The sequence below is a fragment of the Bos taurus genome, chromosome 7 (genome assembly GCF_002263795.3).
Source record: "Bos taurus isolate L1 Dominette 01449 registration number 42190680 breed Hereford chromosome 7, ARS-UCD2.0, whole genome shotgun sequence".
Classification (NCBI taxonomy): domain Eukaryota; kingdom Metazoa; phylum Chordata; class Mammalia; order Artiodactyla; family Bovidae; genus Bos; species Bos taurus.
In genome coordinates this window covers 47,889,274-47,910,622 of record NC_037334.1, presented here as the reverse complement: position 1 = coordinate 47,910,622, position 21,349 = coordinate 47,889,274, and positions in this window count along the sequence as shown.

The following is a 21,349-nucleotide window of genomic DNA, read 5'->3' as shown; positions in this document are numbered from 1 at the left end:
TCAAGAGGCCTTCCTCACCTCCCCACAAAGAGTTCCTTGTTCCCTGCTTTCTCCCCGGGGTACCCAGTGCCATGCTTTCCTCAGAGCTCAGAACCCTGTCAGCCCAATAACTGTAAATATTCACTTATGTCTCCCCATGAGACTGGAGATAGTCACCTCCCCATGCTAGGATCTAGCATAACCTTGACACAGAGAGAGCCTCAGTCAATAAATTAATGTAAATGAATTAATCAATGAATACAAATTTATGTATAAAATCTATCTCCATAAAGTAATATGAAGATTTGGGTTTGTCTTTATCCTTCCTTAAATTAGCATTAGCACCAGTGCTTTATAGAGCTAAAGCTGTTGTAGACAGTTTGGTATTGGCAGTTGAGGATTTGTGATACCACTATCTTTTCCCATTCTCCCAAAAAATAGTCAGACCACCTTAGAAGTTGCTATCAGGGAGGGGTCTGTGGCAGTGAGGCCAAAGCCGACCCTCTCTTTTCTGAATAGGTTTGAAAAAACTAATTTATGAAATGGAACAGAATTCAATCTGGGGTAATTAAGTTGTCCCATTTTGTTCACTGGGAAAAAAATATGTATTCAAATCTTCAACAGATTGGTGTGAAAGTATTAGTTGCCCAGTCGTGTCCAACTCTTTGTGACCCCCAATGGACTGTAGCCCACCAGCCTCCTCTGTCCATGGAATTCTCCAGGCAAGAATACTGGAGTGGGTAATCATGCCATTCCCTTCTCCAGGGGATTTTTTTCAACCCAAGGATCAAACCCAGGTCTCCTGCATTTTAGGCAGATTCTTAACCATCTGAGCCACACACACACAAATAGAATTTCAGCTGTAGGACTGTTAATATGAATAACTTCAGGCCAAAAATGAGAGTCTTGAAAAATGAAGGCCAAAGGCATTCACATGGAGTTTGATTCTGTGGCTTTCAAGCCACAGTCCCTGAGAGCACATGGAAGCTGGTGAGAAGACATGGGACACAGAGATGAGAGGCCAGCTCAGAAGCACCCTAACAAGGCGTCCTGAAGCTGGGAAGCCACCAACTTCTCGGAGAAGTAGACAGACTTCCTCAACACAGTCCTTCCTCACTCAGAGAAAAGTACTAGGAGGAGCCAAGGCTAAAACAGTAGCTGTAGGACTACCCTGCTTTTCAGCTTACCCCAAAAAACTTGGTGGTCTTGGTATTTCACATAAAAATATTTATTCAATATCTGCCCCCAAGTGCAAGCCCTGTGATGCCACCACCATGTGGCAGGAGGGGCTGTCAGTCTAGTAAGGGGAAACAGACAAGTGAACAAATTAATACAGTAATGTGTCCTGGAAAACATAGACAGTTCAGGTTGCCATGGGCCATTAAGGAAAACTCAGATACTTCATCAGGGTGTCTTAGAGGGTCAGCAAAGAGTCCAAAGAGGAGACAGCTCCAGAATGAAGGTTTGAGAAATGATAATGGTTGCTACAATGCAGGGCTCGGGTGGGAGCAGAGTCTGAGTGGGTGAAGGGGTACTACGGGGCAAGGTTCACTCTCCAGGAGAGTATGTTTAGGGGACTTCCAACAGTCAATGGGAATAGAGTACTGAGCATGTGGGAAGAGCACTGTTGAGCTGGGGTAGGAGGCTGGGTGGGTAGGTAAGCCTGATATTTAAGGCTTCCATGTGCCAGATTGGGTGGTCTGGCCTCTAACCTATAGGTGATGGCAGTCCCTTAAAAGGATCCGAAAGGTGAGAGGGCTTTGAAATGAAGGAATTTCTTTACTTTTAAACTCATATGCTATCCCTTGGCCCTCAGGCCCTTTTATAATAAGAATTTGAGTTAAGCAATCAATCATGCTAAACACCAGAAGCTTTCAACATCTATAACTCATTTCCACTCACTTGCTCCTGTCCTATCTAATCTGCTTGACGCATGCTTTTAATTGTCTGAGATACTTGATTAGCTCAGCACCAAACCTGTCCCTTCCTCCACGATGGTATGGTCTCCCAACTGGTCATGGAATACTAGAGAAGATTTATTTCCCTCCTTTTGCCTCAACACCTGGTCACACAACTTAAAGACAACATGGATTAAAACCTTGGCCTGATTTTCAAACCCTCGCATTTCACTAACTCTGAGTCCATCTTGTGCCATAACATACCCAAAGCCATGCACCAGGCATTTTATCCTAAGCTGCACCTGCATCAGGCTACCTGGCCCTGGCCCAGACCTCCTGGGTAGTTTGAATAGGAAGTAGGTCTTGGGACTCTGCATCACAGCAAGGCCCCTAGGACCTCTGATCTCATGTATGTCACCAACTGATCTAGAGTTAGGCAAACTTACAGGAAAACATAGCCTCCTGAGTATTTTGAAAGCGACTGGCTCGACATGAAGGAAAAATGATTTAGGCATTTTAGGGGACTAGATGTTTACAGTTCCCCAAATATGAAGTTCCTAAGATGAAAACATAGTAATTACTACAAAGGCCTGTGTTGTTTTGCCAAATTAACTGATCCTTTGATGTCTCACATCTCCTCCCCTCACTGCCCTCACTTCTGATGTTGAGGTTACTGACTTCACACCTCTTCTTTCCAATGTCACTTTCTTTCACCAGAAGCCTTTCTTGAAAGTGTCAGGAAAACACATTGGTCTCTATTTGCTCACTGCAAAAGTCACCTATTCAGGAGGCTGCTGTTAACTCAGTCAGGTACCCTTGGCTCAGCTAGACAATAAATAACCCAGGCGGGCATTAAGGGGGGTACCTAGGAGCTAAGAAAGACGGGGAGAATAAAGAACCTGAATCTCGGGGAGATGGGCTGGAGTTCACTGAGAATGAGGAATGTGGGCAGATCCTGGGAGTTCACACAAAGAAGACACCCTGACCAGGGGAGGCTTGAGAGTATTGACCTTAAGACAGAATGTGGCATAATGGGGGTTAACAGCAAATTTAATATTGCACAGTGTTCAAAGAAGCCTTTTTCTTTGTGGAATGAAAATGAAGCTATTTCACTGGATATAAAAAAAATGGCAATATTTCTGACTGTCCTTGTGTATTTTTAGCTGTCGAGATGAGATGACTATCTTATAACCATAGTTAATGCATGATTTTCAATGGTTCAGATTTTCCATGTTGCAGATTTGGGTGTGACATTTTGGGATCTCTTTGTGTTGAGGGAAGATAGATGTCTTTCTTTGTTAATGATTTAGAATAAATTTCATCTGAGTTCTAACAGATTTTGTTCTTTTCTAAAATGACAAAGGAGGAGGAAAAAAATAGGGTTAGATGGCATTTCAAAGCCATCTTGTCCAGTCCCCTTCCCCAAGTGTAGAAGGAAGCCATTTGAGCCATTTCGGACACTAATTCATTTGGACATAAATGCCATGACATTCAAACACAACACCCACGTCTGGGCTGCTTCAGACACCCAAATACAAGAGGTGCTAAAATGAGGGACACATGAGGCTTTGGGCATAAAACATATGTCAAGTCAAGGCATAAATTTACTGGTTTATTGATTTTCAAGAGTTCATGCTCACTTCCAAGAACTGTGGTAAAAGGACACCTTTTTGTGATCAGTCATTCCAACAGACTGATACAGTTTGGTACTGCATCTCCATACAGCACAGTGTTAGAACACTGGGAATAATTCTGTTTTGCAATTCAACAAATGTATATGACAGATTTTTAAAGGCATTTTGGAAGGAGTGGATTTGTGTTAGATAAAAGGCACTCTCATAGTCTGCTTGTGGGAGGATAAATTGTACAAACTCATGACATTATAAACTTTGTGAGGATAGAAACTGCCTTGTTCACATGATTTTTCTCCAATGTCTGTTACTGCCTGAAAATTACAGGTGCTTAGAAATATTTGCTAAATACATACATAAATCAATGGGAGTTCGGCTGTAAGTTTGGACCCACCATTTAGCCTTTAGAAAGCTAGTCTAAAGAAATAAACATGGATGAGATCAAAGATTCAGCTATGCAGAGTCTCACTGTGATGCTATAAATGATGTCCAAATGATCCCTGTATGAGGGATAAATGTAAAAATTGGGTTGGGGGTGGGAATAATGGTCCATCTGTATAATAGGGTGCTAGCAAGGTTATTAAAATGGTATTATATTAAAGTATCTAATGACAAAAAAGATGAAATAGGTTGATAAAAGTAGATTACCAACTTTTAACAAGTATATGATTTATCAAAAATGACTACAGCATCTATCACAGGATCCTAGAATATTTCCTCATTTTTGTTTATTCTCTACTTTCTGTAAATATCATGAATATGTATTATATATATATTTGTAGCAATAAAATATTATTAAAGGTATAATATAATTTAAAATCTTCCACCTTTCTCTACCTCTCACCTCAAAACTGCACCATGATTCCTGAAATTAATACCTCCACTTATTAAGCTATATCAGAGGTCATTAATCAGTTTCTTAGTTTTATTAATTTGTTTAGTTTAGAAAAAAAAAATTCAAAGAAAGACCAAGAGTTCAAAAGGTACATATGGACAAATGTGTTAATATTTACTAAGAAATGGCACTTCTGAAGTCAAGTAAAAATTTTCGTGCCCTTGGGAAACATAGTAATAAGCCAAAATTTAATCAAACAAAAGGAGATTTGACTAATTCAGAGAGCTGAAGAAGGGAAGACTCTACTTTGTGTGGCACATTCTAAGAGCATCCACTGTCGTTAGCCAGGATCTGAAGTCCCCACCTACAGGGGCATGATGCCTCTGGTAGGGAGATGTGGCTGTGAAGACCGCTATTAAGATGCCTGGTGGCTATGTGGGAGGATCACTGTGCTCAGACCAATGAAATAGATGGATCAGCACCAATGGCCTTGCTTTCTTACCAGATGGCATCAAGCTCACTGTCTTAGCGTGGGGCTACCCTGGTGGCTCAGACAGTGAAGAATCTGCCTGCAATGAGGAAGACATGGGTTTGATCCCTGGGTCAGGAAGATCCCCTGGAGAAGGGAATGGCAACCTATTCCAATATTCTGGCCTGGGAAATCCCATTGACAGAGGAGCCTGGTGGGCTACAGTCATACGAGCACTAAGAATTAGACATGACTGAATGACTAACACTCACTCACTGTAACAAAATGCCCATAGACTGGGTGGCTTAAATAACAAACACTTCTTTCTCACATTCTAGAGGCTTAAAAGTTCAAGGTTAACGAGCTGGCAGTTTCCACTGGTGGAGGCACTCTTCCTAAATTGTAGACAGCCACTTCCTCTCTGTATGCTCACAACTTTTGCTCATTGCATGTAAAAGAAAAAGTTTTGGTGCCTCTTCTTACTGTTGTTGTTCAATCAAGTCATATCTGACTCTTTAAGACCCCTTGAACTACAGCACGCCAGGCTTCCCTGTCCTTCACTATCTCCCAGAGTTTGCTCAAACTCCTCTTGCTATAAGAGTACAAATCCCACCATGAGGGCTCCATCCTCATGACCTCATCCAATTCTATTTACCTTTCAAGGCCCAATCATCTAACACTGTCACACCAGGAGTCAGGACATCAACTCATTAATATGAGGGGACACAAATATTCAGATCATAGCACTCACCCTTCCTTTTGCTACTTTCTAGTCAGTTGTAGTTGAAAATACAACTTTGAAGAAGGGATAAATGAATTTTGCACAATGAGCACAGAACAAAGTCTAGGGTATGCAGCTGGCTGGTACACAGCAGACAGCAGGGAAGGAAGCATGCCACTGAGAAGGAGGTAGCTATACTGAGACCCTTGTCAGTGCCAAGCATGGCTTCTTGTATCATGTGTTCCAAATCTCACATTCTTTCTAGGAGGTGGAATTATGGTTTTTATGGTCCACATTTTCCCCATGAGGAAAACAAGGCTCAAACACATTAGGGCCCACAGCTAAGACATAGATGGAACTGACTGCAGAAACTAGAAATGGCTAACTCTGAAGCTACTGCTCTTTCCACTTAATGTAAATCACTGGAACTGAATTTCTATGAGAGCAGGGATCTTTGTCTGACTTGCTTACCAGTGTATACCAAGCATTTAGCACTATCCACATAGTGAGTATTCAGAAAGTGTTAGCTGAATGAATGAGTAAATGAACTAATCAAGACAAAACTACAACTGGCATGGAAACATCAACAATCTTACATCTTTATTCTTGAGTGGAGTCTCCAGAGAGGTTGCAGATTGAACCCATCAAAACTGGGTGGCTGTGTCTTGGCTTGCCAAGAGTTCAGAAATGGCAAAACATGCACATTATCAACATTGTTCACCAAAATAATTAATTGCTAAAAGATGACCTGGCTAGGGGCTTCCCTGGTAGCTCAGCTGGTAAAGAATCCTCCTGCAATGCAGGAGACCCCGGTTCAATTCCCGAGTCAGGAAGATCTGCTGGAGAAGGAATAGGCTACCCACTCCAGTATTCTTGGGCTTCCCTGGTGGCTCAGCTGGTTAAAGAATCCACCTGCAATGCGGGAGATCTGGGTTCAATCCCTGGGTTGGGAAGATCCCCTGGAGAAGGGACCTGGCTAGGGAAGGATTCATTCTGGTTGGAGGGATGATTCCCATATGACAGTCTTGACTCTGCAGGCTCTTTTGTTCTCCTGAGGCTGCCCATTCAGTCTCTCACTTGCCTTCCCTACAGCTGCCCACTGGGACAGGACTGCTGCCAAGCAGAGTAAAGTCCAGGGCAAGCTGCCATCACTGATGCAGCTGACCTTATGTCTTACTCCTTTGCAGCTGGCTTCACGCTTTTTATTTCAGCCCTGTCCTTGAATATGGTTCAAGTGAAAGTGGTTTAACATTTTAGTCAGTCCCTAATTCAGCACATTCCCAATTCAATTTAAACAATGCCAAACAGTATTTATAGTCATCTCACATAAGCAGCTCCTGGGAGCAACTTCATTGGAAATACTCCTCCATGCAATTTCTGTTAGAGACTTTGGGACTGTAGAAAAGACCAGAATTGACTGAATTCTCATAGATTGGTGCTTCCATGTGTGTTGAGGACAAGGCTAGACGTCTGCACCTGCATATGTTTGCATTGGGCACCTAAAATCAATACCCAGAGCAAATTTTATTTATGTTGTTTGAATGCCAAAATACAACTCAACTGTGAACAAAGCACTTGAACTCTATAAGCTTCAATTTCTTATGCTGTCAATTAGGACCAACATAACCTTATAAAATTCCTGTGAGTATTAAATGAAATAATGCAGTGCCTGGAGTTCTCATTACTGGATCCTGAGAGGACATGTGGCTTCCTCTATTACACAGCATGAGGTGGCCCCTCTGGAATTAGTACCCAAGTCTCCCAACTCTGTGTTCACATGTTATCCTGTTGTGCTGTGTTAAATCACTTCGTTCATGTCCGACTCCTTGTGACCCTATGGACTTTAGCCCACCAGGTTCCTCTGTCTAGGTAAGAATACCGGAGTGGGCTGCCATACCCTCCTCCAGGGGATCTCCCCAACCTAGAGATCAAGCCCACAACACCCACATCTCCCACATTGGCAAGTGTATTCTTTACCACTCGTACCACCTGGGAAGCCCCTGCTATCCTGTTGCACCTTCTCAATTTCTGACAGGAAGTATAGCACATTTTGTATCTTATCCTAGCAATTTTCAATCTAAAAAGCCAATCTAGTGTTTTGTTTTTTTTTTTTTTTTAAGAAAGAATAATATATAGATTATATTTAAAATAATTTTGTTCTTTGTTTTCAGAATGTTGAAATAGAGTTGGCCTTCTGTAACCAGTTCAACCAACTGCAGATCCCAAAATATTTGAAAAAATATTTTGCTGCTGCTAAGTCGCTTCAGTTGTGTCCAACTCTGTGTGACCCGCCCATAGACGGCAGCCCACGAGGCTCCCCCATCCTTGGGATTCTCCAGGCAAGAACACTGGAGTGGGTTGCCATTTCCTTCTCCAATGCATGAAAGGAAAAGTGAAAGTGAAGTCGCTCAGTCATATCCAACTCTTAGCGACCCCATGGACTGCAGCCTACCAGGCTCCTCCATCCATGGGAGTTTCCAGGCAAGAGTACTGGAGTGGGTTGCCATTGCCTTCTCCAAAATATTCTAGGAAGCTCAAAAAATCAAAATCTGAATTTGCCATGCTCTGATAACTATTTACATAGTATTTACATTGTATTAGATATTTTAAGTAATCTAGATTGATTTGAAGTAAATAGGAGAATGTGCTTAAGTTATATGCAAATACTATGTCATTTTAATAAGAGACTTGAGCATCCGAAGATTTTGGCATCCTCAGGAGGTCCTAGAACCAACCCTTTGCAGATACAAAGGGATAACTGTACTTCAGGCTCCCCCCACCCCCTTTTGTTAGTCATGAGCCCGGAATATAATTATTTTTGTGTTTTTCATGGAATAGTAACTTGTCCTTAATTCAGAAAGCAGATGCATAGAACTTTTTATTTTCCTATAGGAAAAAAAAGCTGTGATTTTTTTTTTAATTCAAAAAACTGATTCCTAAGCCTGATACTGAATTAGGGAAAATTTGTGCTGCCGGATATTTTAGCAATCATTTTAATTCAATCAAAATATTACTCTAATAGGCTCACAAGAAATGCCTAATAGGTAATAATAAAAAGAGTCCACTGTGGGCTATTCGGTTTTATTGGTGGTCAATTTCATTGCAGAATAGCCAAATGAAGTGTCAAGTTACTCGACATTAGAAATCATCATGAAAATTCAAGGAACAGAGGAACAGGGCAAGGATGAAAGTGACTGCCAAGGATGAACATCTGTGGAGCTCTCAACATTGCTCTGGGCTTTGCAACTGGAAAGGTGTCCCCATATCTAAAGAGTAATATGTTACATAGTCAGCAAGTAGATAGTACTCGGAGGTTGGACAGGCCTGGCTGTGCTTCTAACAAGCCCTGTGACCTTGAGCAAATGAACATTTAAATGCCAGTTTTCACACTCCTGATGGGTATTATGTTGGTAGTCTTACAGGGTTACTATGATAATTAGATGAGATAATATAGGATAAAACTTAGGGAATCTGTTAGCATATGTGCTCAGTTGCTCAGTCCTGTCCAACTCTTTGCAACCCCACGAACTGTAGCCCACCAGGCTCCTCTGTCCATGGGATTTTTCCAGGCAAGAACACTAAAGTGAGTTACCATTTCTTTCTCCAGTTAGCACGTGGCAAGTGCTTAAGAAATGCCATATATCTACTTATTTGATGTCTGCTTGTTTGTTTGTTTAAATACCTGCGAAATACCAGGCTGGCTACAAATCAAGCAGGCATATTCATGAAACACCTCCAATCATCCTGTCCTTCCTTCCTGTTTCAGAGTCTGATCAAGGCAGACAGACTCTATGGAGTGCCACCTCTAGCATTTGAGAAATGTGGCACCAGCTAGTTTCAATTCACTTTTTGCTGGTAACTTATTAGCTCCAGGCCTGGGGCAAGTCATTTAAAATCTGAATTTTGGGTTTCTCATCTGTGAAAATGAGGAAAGTCTCTGAGAGATGTCATGAAGACTGATCAAAATAATACACATAAAGAACCAAGAACAGTGATAACAAAGTTTTGTCAAGCCCTCTTGTAACCTTTTGTTAGCATTATAATAAGAGTCACACCTGCATTATTTCTTTAATGTTTTAAACTACCAAATATCATTCCCAGTTTACAGGAGAGGAAATGAATGCTCGGAAAAGTTAATTTCCACATCTGAGGTCACACAGCTCATAGGCACCAGAACTAGAAACTGAACCCACTCTGTCTTACTCCAAAGGCCAGTGTACATTACCCACTCCTTACACCACCTCTCCTGACCCCTTAAATAATATGGGTCACAGTATGATTCAGTGTCTAAAACAATAGATTCATGAGGCATTTGACTGACTCTCTGAATGGCATCCTCTATGAAATTTCTTCAGTCTGAAATCAATATCAATCTTTGGACCAGGGGAGTGTGCATACCAGGACTTTCTCACTGAATCTTATCATAGGATTAAGTATAAAAGATGTGTCTGTCCCTTCTTCTGGGTATGTGAAGTGTATCATTATCATATTATATCTAACAACTGGTCTATTCTAGACATGCTGGGAAAGGGTTTTCCAAACCTCTGGAACTGCTCTCAAAATCAGGGTAGCACCAGGATGCAACCTATCCCCCTCCCGCCACAAACACACAACAAGGAGTAGGGACTGGTTGAACTCATCAAAAATGGTATATGTAGGAAATGAATACAATCTACTGGAACTCTGGAAATCAGCTAAACTTCCTCTAAAAATCCTTCAGCCTTTAGGATAAATAATAAGTTGTAGGAAAATATAAAAGTAACATCTTTCTGCTATTGCTAATGGTAAATGGGAAGAGCTTACACTACCTAAAAGATGTTCCCATGTTCTTAACTTGCTTCAGTTTGCAGCCCAGCAGGAGAATCCCAGGGACGGGGGAGCCTGGTGGGCTGCCGTCTACGGGGTCACACAGAGTCGGACACAGAGTCGGACACGATTGAAGTGACTTAGCAGCAGCAGCAGCAGTGTCTATTTTAACCACAGGAGTTTCCCCCCACCCCTCCCTTTTTGTACCCACTGGCAGGAAAAAGATGGAGTTCTTTGGAGAACTACTGTGCTGAAATCTCAATACATTAAGCTGGAACGTTTTACTGAATCTTATAGCTCCATAAAACCTGAATTAAAAGTATGAGTACTACTTGCTCACTTCCTGATCCATCTTCCTGGAGAAGGGCAACATTCTTCCTGGTCATTTCAAAACTCTCTTGTTTTGACAGCAACCTAATTTGGAAGCAGTGACTGCAAACAATTAGGAAGAATTGGGCCTTGGTAGTTTGGGCCAGCTCCATAGCCATAACTTACTCAGGCAGCTGAGAATCCATCAGATGGAAGATTGTGGAAGGGAGGCCATTAATCCCCACAGGGTTTCCTTTTCCAAAATATTTTAGTTCTGGCATTAACATCTTAGTTCAGGATACTATATGCAGCCAACTGGAATGACCAGACAAATCCCTGCAAGGTGGGTACACATTATCTACATTGATAAAATACTACTCCCAATAAAGATAGAGTGAAACCTTTAGAAGCTTCTAAAGGTTACCAAGTATAAGCCATAAATTGTCTGTAATTTAACAAATATCTGATGATTATCTACTAGCTCTGATACACACCAGGGTTCTTCAGTTCAGTTCAGTTCAGTCACTCAGTCGTGTCCGACTCTTTGGGACCCCATGAATCTCAGCACACCAGGCCTCCCTGTCCATCACCAACTCCCGGAGTTCACTCAGACTCACATCCATCAAGTCGGTGATGCCATCCAGCCGTCTCATCCTCTGTCATCCCCTTCTCCTCCTGCCCCCAATCCCTCCCCAGCATCAGAGTCTTTTCCAGTGAGTCAACTCTTCGCATGAGGTGGCCAAAGTATTGGAGTTTCAGCTTTAGCATCATTCCCTCCAAAGAACACCCAGGACTGATCTTCAGAATGGACTGGTTGGATCTCCTTGCAGTCCAAGGGACTCTCAAGAGTCTTCTCCAACACCACAGTTCAAAAGCATCAATTCTTCAGCACTCAGCCTTCTTCACAGTCCAACTCTCACATCCATACATGACCACAGGAGAAACCGTAGCCTTGACTAGATGAACCTTTGTTAGCAAAGTAATGTCTCTGCTTTTGAATATGCTAACCAGGGTTCTCGGCCTTCCCTAATCAATAGAAATTGACTACAGGCCAGACAAGAAATTCAGGCAAGGCTTTATTGGGACCCCTGCTGTAGCAGGGGGCAGTGAGAACAAGCAGCAGGATCCCTTACTCCCTCCCTGAATGGGGGTGAGCTGGGGTGAGACTAAGGGTACATCCACGGATGGCTTAGGTTATTCGGTGGTCTTAAGTGGAGGAGGCATGTGCAGTATCCTGCTTTTGCTCCTGGCTTTTCAGAAGTGGCAGTTGGGGTTTTTGGCCTTTTTGTATCTTTTTCTCCAGAATCTGCCCTAACGGCACATGCATGCGGTTATTTCTAGTCCCATATAGCAGGGGTCCCCAACTTGATGCAATAATAATAGAAATAAAGTGTACAGTACATGTAATGTCCTTGAGTCATCCCAAAACCACCTCACACAACTCCAGTCTGTGGAAAAATCGTCTTCCACAAAACCGCTCCCTCATGCCAAAAGAGTTGGGGAACACTGCCATAGAGTTTCTTTGTAATTTGTAGCTCGAGGAGACATTTGTCCAGGTGCAAGCTTTACAGCCCTGCCTATCTCCACTCCACATTACCTATTAGATATGTGAGCACTTGAGAAAGTTACCCAAATTTCCCAATCCTCAATTTTCTCATCTATAAGATGGAGAAAATAGAGCTCCTCATAAAGCTTTTTGTGGCTTAAGTGAGATAATCTATGTACATAAATTAATATTTGTAGGTGCTTAGAATAATGCTTGGCACATGGAAAATGCCACACAAATGACTGTTCATTAAATAAAATGCTTTGTCTAGTGATATAGCGACTGAACAACAAGTGCCTGACAGATAAAAAGCATTCAATAAATGCTTGATGCTATTTGTTTTTTTTTTAATTGGAAGCTAATTACTTTACAATATTGTGGTGGTTTTTGCCATACATTCACATGAATCAGCCATAAGTGTACATGTGTTCCCCATCTTGACCCTCCCTCCCACCTCCCTCCCCATCCCATCCCTCAGGGTCATCCCAGTGCACCAGCCCTGAGCACCCTGTCTCATGCATCGAACCTGGACTGGCGATCTATTTCACATATGGTAATAAACATGTTTCAATACTATTCTTTCAAATCATCCCACCCTTGCCATCTCTCACAGAGTTCAAAAGTCTGTTATTCACATCTGTGTCTCTTTTGCTGTCTCGCATATAGGGTCATTGTTACCATCTTTCTAAATTCCATATATATGCATTAAATATACTGTATTGGTGTTTTTCTGACTTACTTCGCTCTGTATAATAGGCTCCAGTTTCATCCACCTCATTAGAGCTGATTCAAATGCATTCTTTTTAATAGCTGAGTAATATTCCAGTGTGTATATATACCACAGCTTTCTTATCCATTCATCTGCTGATGGACATGTAGGTTGCTTCCATGTCCTGGCTATTATAAACAGGGCTGCGATGAACATTGGGATACATGTGTCTTTTTCGATTCTAGTTTCTTCACTGTGTATGCCCAGCAGTGGGATTGCTGGGTCATATGGCATTTCTATTTCCAGTTTTCTAAGGAATCTCCACACTGTTCTCCATAGTGGCTGTACTAGTTTGCATTCCCACCAACAGTGTAAGAGGGTTCCCTTTTCTCCACACCCTCTCCAGCATTTATTGCTTGTAGACTTTTGGATAGCATCCATTCTGACTGGCGTGAGATGGTCCCTCATTGTGGTTTTGATTTGCATTTCTCTGATAATGAGTGATGTTGAGCATCTTTTCATGTGTTTGTTAGCCATCTGTATGTCTTCTTTGGAGAAATGTCTGTTTAGGTCCTTGGCCCATTTTTTGATTGGTTCGTTTATTTTTCTGGAATTGAGCTACAGGAGTTGCTTGTATATTTTTGAGATTAATTATTTTTCAGTTGCTTAGTTTACTATTATTTTCTCCCATTCTGAAGGCTGTCTTTTCACCTTGCTTATAGTTTCCTTTGTTGTGCAAAAGTTTTTAAGTTTAATTAGGTCCCATTTGTTTATTTTTGCTTTTGTTTCCATTACTCTGGGAGGTGGGTCATAGAGGATCCTGCTATGATTTACGTTGGAGAGTGTTTTGCCTATGTTTTCTGCTAGGAGTTTTATAGTTTCTGGTCTTACATTTAGATCTTTAATCCATTTTGAGTTTATTTTTGTGTATGGTGTTAGAAAGTGTTCTAGTTTCATTCTTTTACAAGTGGCTGACCAGTTTTCCCAGCACCACTTGTTAAAGAGATTGTCTTTACTCCAATGTATATTCTTGCAAGAATATATATAAGGTATATATAAGAATATATATACTTTATGTATAAGGTATGTATAAGAATATACCTTATCGTTTGTCAAAGATAAGGTGTCCGTAGGTGCGTGGATTTATCTCTGGGCTTTCTATTTTGTTCCATTGACCTATGTTTCTGTCTTTGTATATCACTGCCATCATCATCATCTCAGGCACTATGCTAGGCATAATGAGAAGAAACAAAGATGAAAAACATAGTTCTTCCACTTAAGGAGCTTCCCGTTAGTGAGGGAGTAAAACATGCAGCATATGAGAATGCATCCTGCTGGTCACTGACCTTGAAAGTAGAACCAGACTACGACAGTCCCTCCCCAATCCTGTCAGCCCCCAAAGACAGTAGTCAGCTGTGATACAATGATAGCACACCTCAAATAACTAGACGCAGGAGCTGCTATAACTTTCAGATTTACGGTGATAGTGAAAGTGAAAGTCACTCAGGGTGTCCAGCTTTTTGCAACCCCATGGACTATACAGTCATGGAATTCTCTAGGCCAGAATACTGGAGTGTGTCGTCTTTCCCTTCTCCAGGGGATCTTCCCAACCCAGGGATCGAACCCAAGTCTCCTGCATTGCAGGTGTATTCTTTACCAGCTGAGCCACAAAGGAAGTGATAAAACAATGGTGATATGGTGATAACAGAAATGCAAAACAATGGAAGTGTAAGGGAAGAAGGGATTAATTCTGACCTTATCAGGAGATTCTTCAAGGAAGAGGTGGCATTTAAGAGAGTCTTTGAAAGATGACAAGAATCAAAACACATTGTCATGCTGTGATTTCTTTCTCTTGCTATGATGAAGTTATTGGCCCTGAATTTCAGTGGACCCCCTCCCCACTGAAAACAACTATAAAACTGGACAAAATCTATGAGGCAACTGTTTACAGACACTGACTGACAAGTAGTGAAATTCTGTGATTCATAAGGGAAGGAGAACTTATGAGATGAGTTACATGAAAGCCCTAATCATCTGCTTAGGAACGATATCCTGACCACTGCACAAGCAGAGCATGGCAATTTCACTGAGCTGATGAGAAAGAGATCACAGTTTGGACATACACAGCTACTGAAATCTGAAGAGCAGAGTCCATATACATGGGAATTGTGCAGAAGAGCCCCTAGGAAGCCTTTTTGAGAGTCTTCCACAGGCTTCACCTGAAGACTACTCTGTGATTATATAAGGTAGACAAAATGAGGCTTACTGGTTGCTACACAATCAAAATCAGAAAAAAAAGATAATAGCAGTCAAGCATGCTAGAGAACATTGGTCAAATCTAGCTTAAGAGGACAAAATTCATTAGCATCCCAGATATTCAGCCAAGACACAAGAAAAACTGAGCATAATAAGTAAAGACTGTATCCTAAAATAAAGTATATTCTAAACCTATCCTAACAAAGCCTAACACCAGGACCTGACGAGATTTATAAGGAAAAATAAAGTTCGGAGGCTTAGTCTTGTCAAGTTAGAGCAGCTAAGCAAACAACTCAGGATTTGCACAGATCCATACTAAATAAATCATAAAATCAAGTCTACAAGGTTGAAGGTGATCAACCAGTAAGTGAACTATCTAATGGAACAAAATTAACACTCCTCAAAGGAAGATAAGACCCAAGAGTGGGCTAAATGTATCATTACCCATATTCAGCATGCCACCAAAATTTACACACCCAAGGCAGGCAGGTGGGTGAGAAAAAACAGGAATGTGTTACCCATACTAAATAAAGACTGCACCAATAAAAATCAGCTCGATATGTGAGATTCAGCACACAAAAATATTAAAACACACATGATTGATATGTTTAGAGAATTAAATAAAAATGTTTAAATAATTAAAGAAATACTGTCTTAGTAATATCAACTCCTGTTAGAAAACAAAATTCTTTCTTATCAATTGGCATCAAGCACTGTTAAGAGAATCAAAAGATAAGCCACAAATTGGGAGAAAATATTTTTAAAATATGTATCTGGTAAAGGACTTGTATTCCAAATATATCAAAGACTCTGAAAACTCAACAGCAAGAACATAAATAACTACAGTAATGGAATTCCCTGGCAGTCCAATGGTTAGGAATCTGCACTCTGACTGCCCAGGACATGACAAGGGTATGGATTTGATCCATGGTAGGAATTAAGATTTCACAAGCCATGCATGCGGCACAGCCAAAAAAAGAAAAGAAACAACCGAATGCAAAAGCAGGCAGGAATTAGAACACCAAAAACACAGATAACAAATAAGCATAAGAAATTACTAATATATTTAACATCTTATGCCATTAGGGAGCTGAATGTTAAAACAACAGTAAGATACCACTATACACTTACTAGAGTGGCAAAAAACTGAAATTAAATTTTTAAAACCTGACGATACTGACAGCTACTGAGGATATGGAGTAAAAAGAACTCTCGTTCACTCCGGGTGAGAAATCAAAGTGGCATAACACTTTAGAAAACACCTTAGCAACTGCTTACAACTTACAAAACTAACCGTAATTACCACACAATCCAGCAATTATACTTCTAAGCATTTACCAAACTGATTTGGAAATTTATATCCACACAAAAGCTGCACATGAATGTTTTTAGTAGCTTTATTTATAATCACTCCAAACTGGAAGCAACCAAAAATGTCCTTCAATAGGTAGGGACATTTTTTTGTGAATAGGTAAACAAACTGATATATCCATACAATGGAATATTACTCAACAATAAAAAGAAATGAGGGTAGCTCCCAGGCTCCCACAACTGGAGAGATTGTTTGGGAAACTAACAGTTGCCTGGAACAGTTGCCTAGAACAACTATTCTCCCACCCAAGCAAGGAAACTGAGACAGAACCCCACTGTTGCAGCTTTTGGGCTCCTCTCTGACCAGAAAGGCTGGTGAGAACTGGAAGTTGTGCAGCCCAGTGGCACTGAAGCAGAGAGACGCTAGCCTACAGACTATAGAGTAAATCCAGTGGACTATAGGTCCATTGATCAGGAAACTTGGGACATGGGTCCACTTGAGTTAAGACAAGCAAAGAGCTATATTAGCTTTAGAGCTACTTCCCCCACTCCCCCCAGGAAAGGAAGCTAATTTCTAGCCCTACTCATTGCTGAAAATATCCTCCAGTCTGCCTGACCAAGGAACCGAACCAGAGCACACAGGAAACTGCACAGGCCATGCAACAGCCCTGCTCACAGTGGCACTTGATTGGAGAGCACAGCCCATGGCTTCTTTGAACTGCAGAGTAAAACTCCAGTGCCCTCACCTGATCAGGGAATTCAGTGCACACTCTTATCTGATTCAGATCCCCAAATGACAAACTGTAGAAGCCCTGGGTTTGGTCCCAATGCCCTGGCAAGGCAAAGAATCTAATTCATAGTCCTACCTACCAATGAATACAGTTTCCAGTTCTAACCATGTATTAAGTCTGACCAGAGAATCCACACAACCAAAAAATCCATCCTACAGCCTCACTTGTGAAGGGAATCATGCCAGAAGTCCCATCCAATTGTTACCAGCCAGGGCACACTCCCTACTATGCCCAATCTCAGAGCTCAGTTTCCTTGACCAAATATATTCTATAAGAGCAGGTCCTACCTGCATAAGGACTTACCAGGAGACATGTCTGGAAATCCAAACTGAGTAGACTGATGACGATCTGGCTCTGCTAAAGCAAATCTGTAAAGTCTGGAAGAGGAAGAGAAAGCGGATTAGTCAAAGGTGCAGATAATAATATAAGAAACCATGAATTACAGAAAAACTGGTAAATATGACATCAAAAAAAAAAAAAAAACTAATAAAGCTCTAAAAACTGATCACAGAAAATGGAGACATATGAACTGTCGTGGGTTTCCCTGGTAGCTCAGTCAATAAAAAATCCAATTACAATGCAGGAGACCCAGGTTCAATCCCTGGATCAGGAAGATCCTCCAGAGAAGGAAATGGCAACCAACACTAGTATTCTTGCCTCAGAAATCCCATGAACAGAGGAGCCTGGTGGGCTATAGTCCATGGGGCCACAGAGTCAGACGTGACTTAGCAACTAAACCACCACTACCACATAAACTGCAGATAGCAAATTAAAAATAATCCTCTTAAAGAATTTAATGAATTACAAGAACACACAAACAACTAAACAAACTTTGGAAAATAATGCATAAACAAAACAAAATGTTCAACAATATAATAGAAACCATAATAAAAAAACCCTAAGAGAAATCCTAGAGTTTAAAAATAAAAAAAATGAACTGAAGAATTCAATGAACTTTCAAAAGCAGATTCAACTACATAGAAGAAAGAATCAGTGACTTAGAAGATAGGGTATTAGAAATTAATCAGTCAGAAGAAAGAAAAGAATGAAAAAGAGTGAAGAAAGCCTACCAGATGCATGCAACACAATGAAAAGAAACACTATCTACATTATGGAAATGACAGAAGGAAAGAAAGAGAAAGGAACAAAAAGTGTATGTAAAACAATAATGCCTGAAAGCTTCCCAACCTGCAAAAAGAAATGAACATCCAAATCCATGAACAGACTATAAATAAAGAAGCTTAAATAAGTTCAACTTAACTAGGGCTACACCTATTATAAGGCACATTATAATAAAATAGTCAAAAGTCAAAGACAAATAAAAAATTTAAAGCAGCAAGAGAAAAACAGAATTTTCACACAGGGGAACACCTTGGGTTCCTCAGGAGAAACATTTCAAGCCACAAGAGAATGGGATGACGTATTCAAAAGCTTGAAAGAAAACAAGTGTCAACCAAGAACACTACACATGACAAAGCTGATCTTTAGAAATGAAAGCAAAATAAAGACTTTCCCAAACAAAAAATCTCAGGGAGTTTATAACATCTAGACCTGCCTTATAAGATATACTTAAGAGATCTTTAAGTAGAAGTAGAAAGACATTAATTAACACCATACAAGCATAAAAAGGTAGTGTAAAACTTACGGAAATAGTAAATATGCAGCCAAAGTTAAATACTGTAATTTAGTAATAGTGGTACATAACTTGCCTACATCTCTAGTTTAAAACTTTTTTTTAATAAATGAACATAGGAAAAATAACCCTAACTATAATAATCTGTTATTAGTTACACAAAATAAAATTACATAAAATTTAACAATTACCTAAGATGTGAGGGAGAAGAGAAGTAAAAGCGTGAGATTTGGGAATTCTACTAAAGTTTAAGTTGCTAACAGCTTAAAATAGGATGTTGTAATTTTTAGATAATTTATGTAAGCCTCATGGTAATCACAAGGGAAAAGCCTATAGCAACTAAACAAAAGAACATGATAAAGAAGTTAGAACATAATGACACCAGAAGACATCAAAACAAGAAAAAACAGTGGGATAAAAATATGGAAAAATGGATCTAAAAAACAACCAGAAAATAATTTTTAAAGGGAAATAGTAAGTTCTTACCTATCAATAATACTTCAAAGGTAAACAGATTAAATTCTCCAAACAAAAGGCAGAGAACAGCCAAATAAATTAAAAAAAAAACTCAAGATCTAACAATACATGGTCTACAAGAGACACACTTTAGCCTTAAAGACATGCATTGATTGAAAGTGAAGGACAGATAAAGTCATTTCAAGCAAATGGTAACCAGAACAATAAAAATGCAAGATAGTCTGTCAATCTATCAGACAAAACAGACTTTAAAAATGGCAAAAACAGACAAAGTAGATCATTATATAATGATGAAATGGTCAACCCATCAGAAGAGATAAACAACTATAAACATTTGTATGCTCAATATCAAGCACCTAAATATAAAAGCAAAGTCTAATAGAACTAAAAGCACAAATCAGTTCACTTCAGTTCAGTTCAGTCACTCAGTCGTGTCCGACTCTTTGTGACCCCATGAATCGCAGCACACCAGGCCTCCCTGTCCATCACCAACTCCCGGAGTTCACCCAGACTCATGTCCATAGAGTCAGTGATGCCATGCAACCATCTCATCCTCTGTCATCCCCTTCTCCTCCTGCGCCCAATCCCTCCCAGCATCAGAGTCTTTTCCAATGAGTCAACTCTTTGCATGAGGTGGCCAAAGTACTGGACTTTCAGCTTTAGGATCATTCCTTCCAAAGAAATCCCAGGGCTGATGTCCTTCAGAATGGACTGGTTGGATCTCCTTGCAGTCCAAGGGACTCTCAAGAGTCTTCTCCAACACCACACTTCAAAAAAAAAAAAAAAAAAAAAGCATCAATTCTTCAGTGCTCAGCCTTCTTCACAGTCCAAGTCTCACATCCATACATGACCACAGGAAAAACCATAGCCTTGACTAGACGAACCTTTGTTGGCAAAGTAATGTCTCTGCTTTTGAATATGCTATCTAGGTTGGTCATAACTTTCCTTCCAAGGAGTAAGCGTCTTCTAATTTCATGGCTGCAGTCACCATCTGCAGTGATTTCAGAGCCCCCAAAAATAAAGTCTGACATTGTTTCCACTGTTGCCCCATCTATTTCCCATGAAGTGATGGGACCAGATGCCATGATCTTCGTTTTCTGAATGTTGAGCTTTAAGCCAACTTTTTCACTCTCCACTTTCACTTTCATCAAGAGGCTTTTGAGTTCCTCTTCACTTTCTGCCATAAGGGTGGTGTCATCTGCATATCTGAGGTTATTGATATTTCTCCCAGCAATCTTGATTCCAGCTTGTGTTTCTTCCAGTCCAGCGTTTCTCATGATGTACTCTGCATATAAGTTAAATAAACAGGGTGACAATATACAGCCTTGACGTACTCCTTTCCTGTTTGGAACCAGTCTGTTGTTCCATGTCCAGTTCTAACTGTTGCTTCCTGACCTGCATACAGATTTCTCAAGAGGCAGATCAGGTGGTCTGGTATTCTCATCTCTTTCAGAATTTTCCACAGTTTATTGTGATCCACACAGTCAAAGGCTTTGGCATAGTCAATAAAGCAGAAATAGATGTTTTTCTGGAACTCTCTTGCTTTTTCCATGATCCAGCGGATGTTGGCAATTTGATCTCTGGTTCCTCTACCTTTTCTAAAACCAGCTTGAACATCAGGAAGTTCACGGTTCGCATATTGCTGAGGCCTGGCTTGGAGAATTTTGAGCATTATTTTACTAGCGTGTGAGATGAGTGCAATTGTGCAGTAGTTTGAGCATTCTTTGGCATTGCCTTTCTTTGGGATTGGAATGAAAACTGACTTTTCCAGTCCTGTGGCCACTGCTGAGTTTTTCAAATTTGCTGGCATATTGAGTGCAGCACTTTCACAGCATCATCCTTCAGGATTTGAAATAGCTCAACTGGAATTCTATCACCTCCACTAGCTTTGTACATAGTGATGCATTCTAATACCCACTTGACTTCACATTCTAGGATGTCTGGCTCTGGGTCAGTGATCACACCATCGTGATTATCT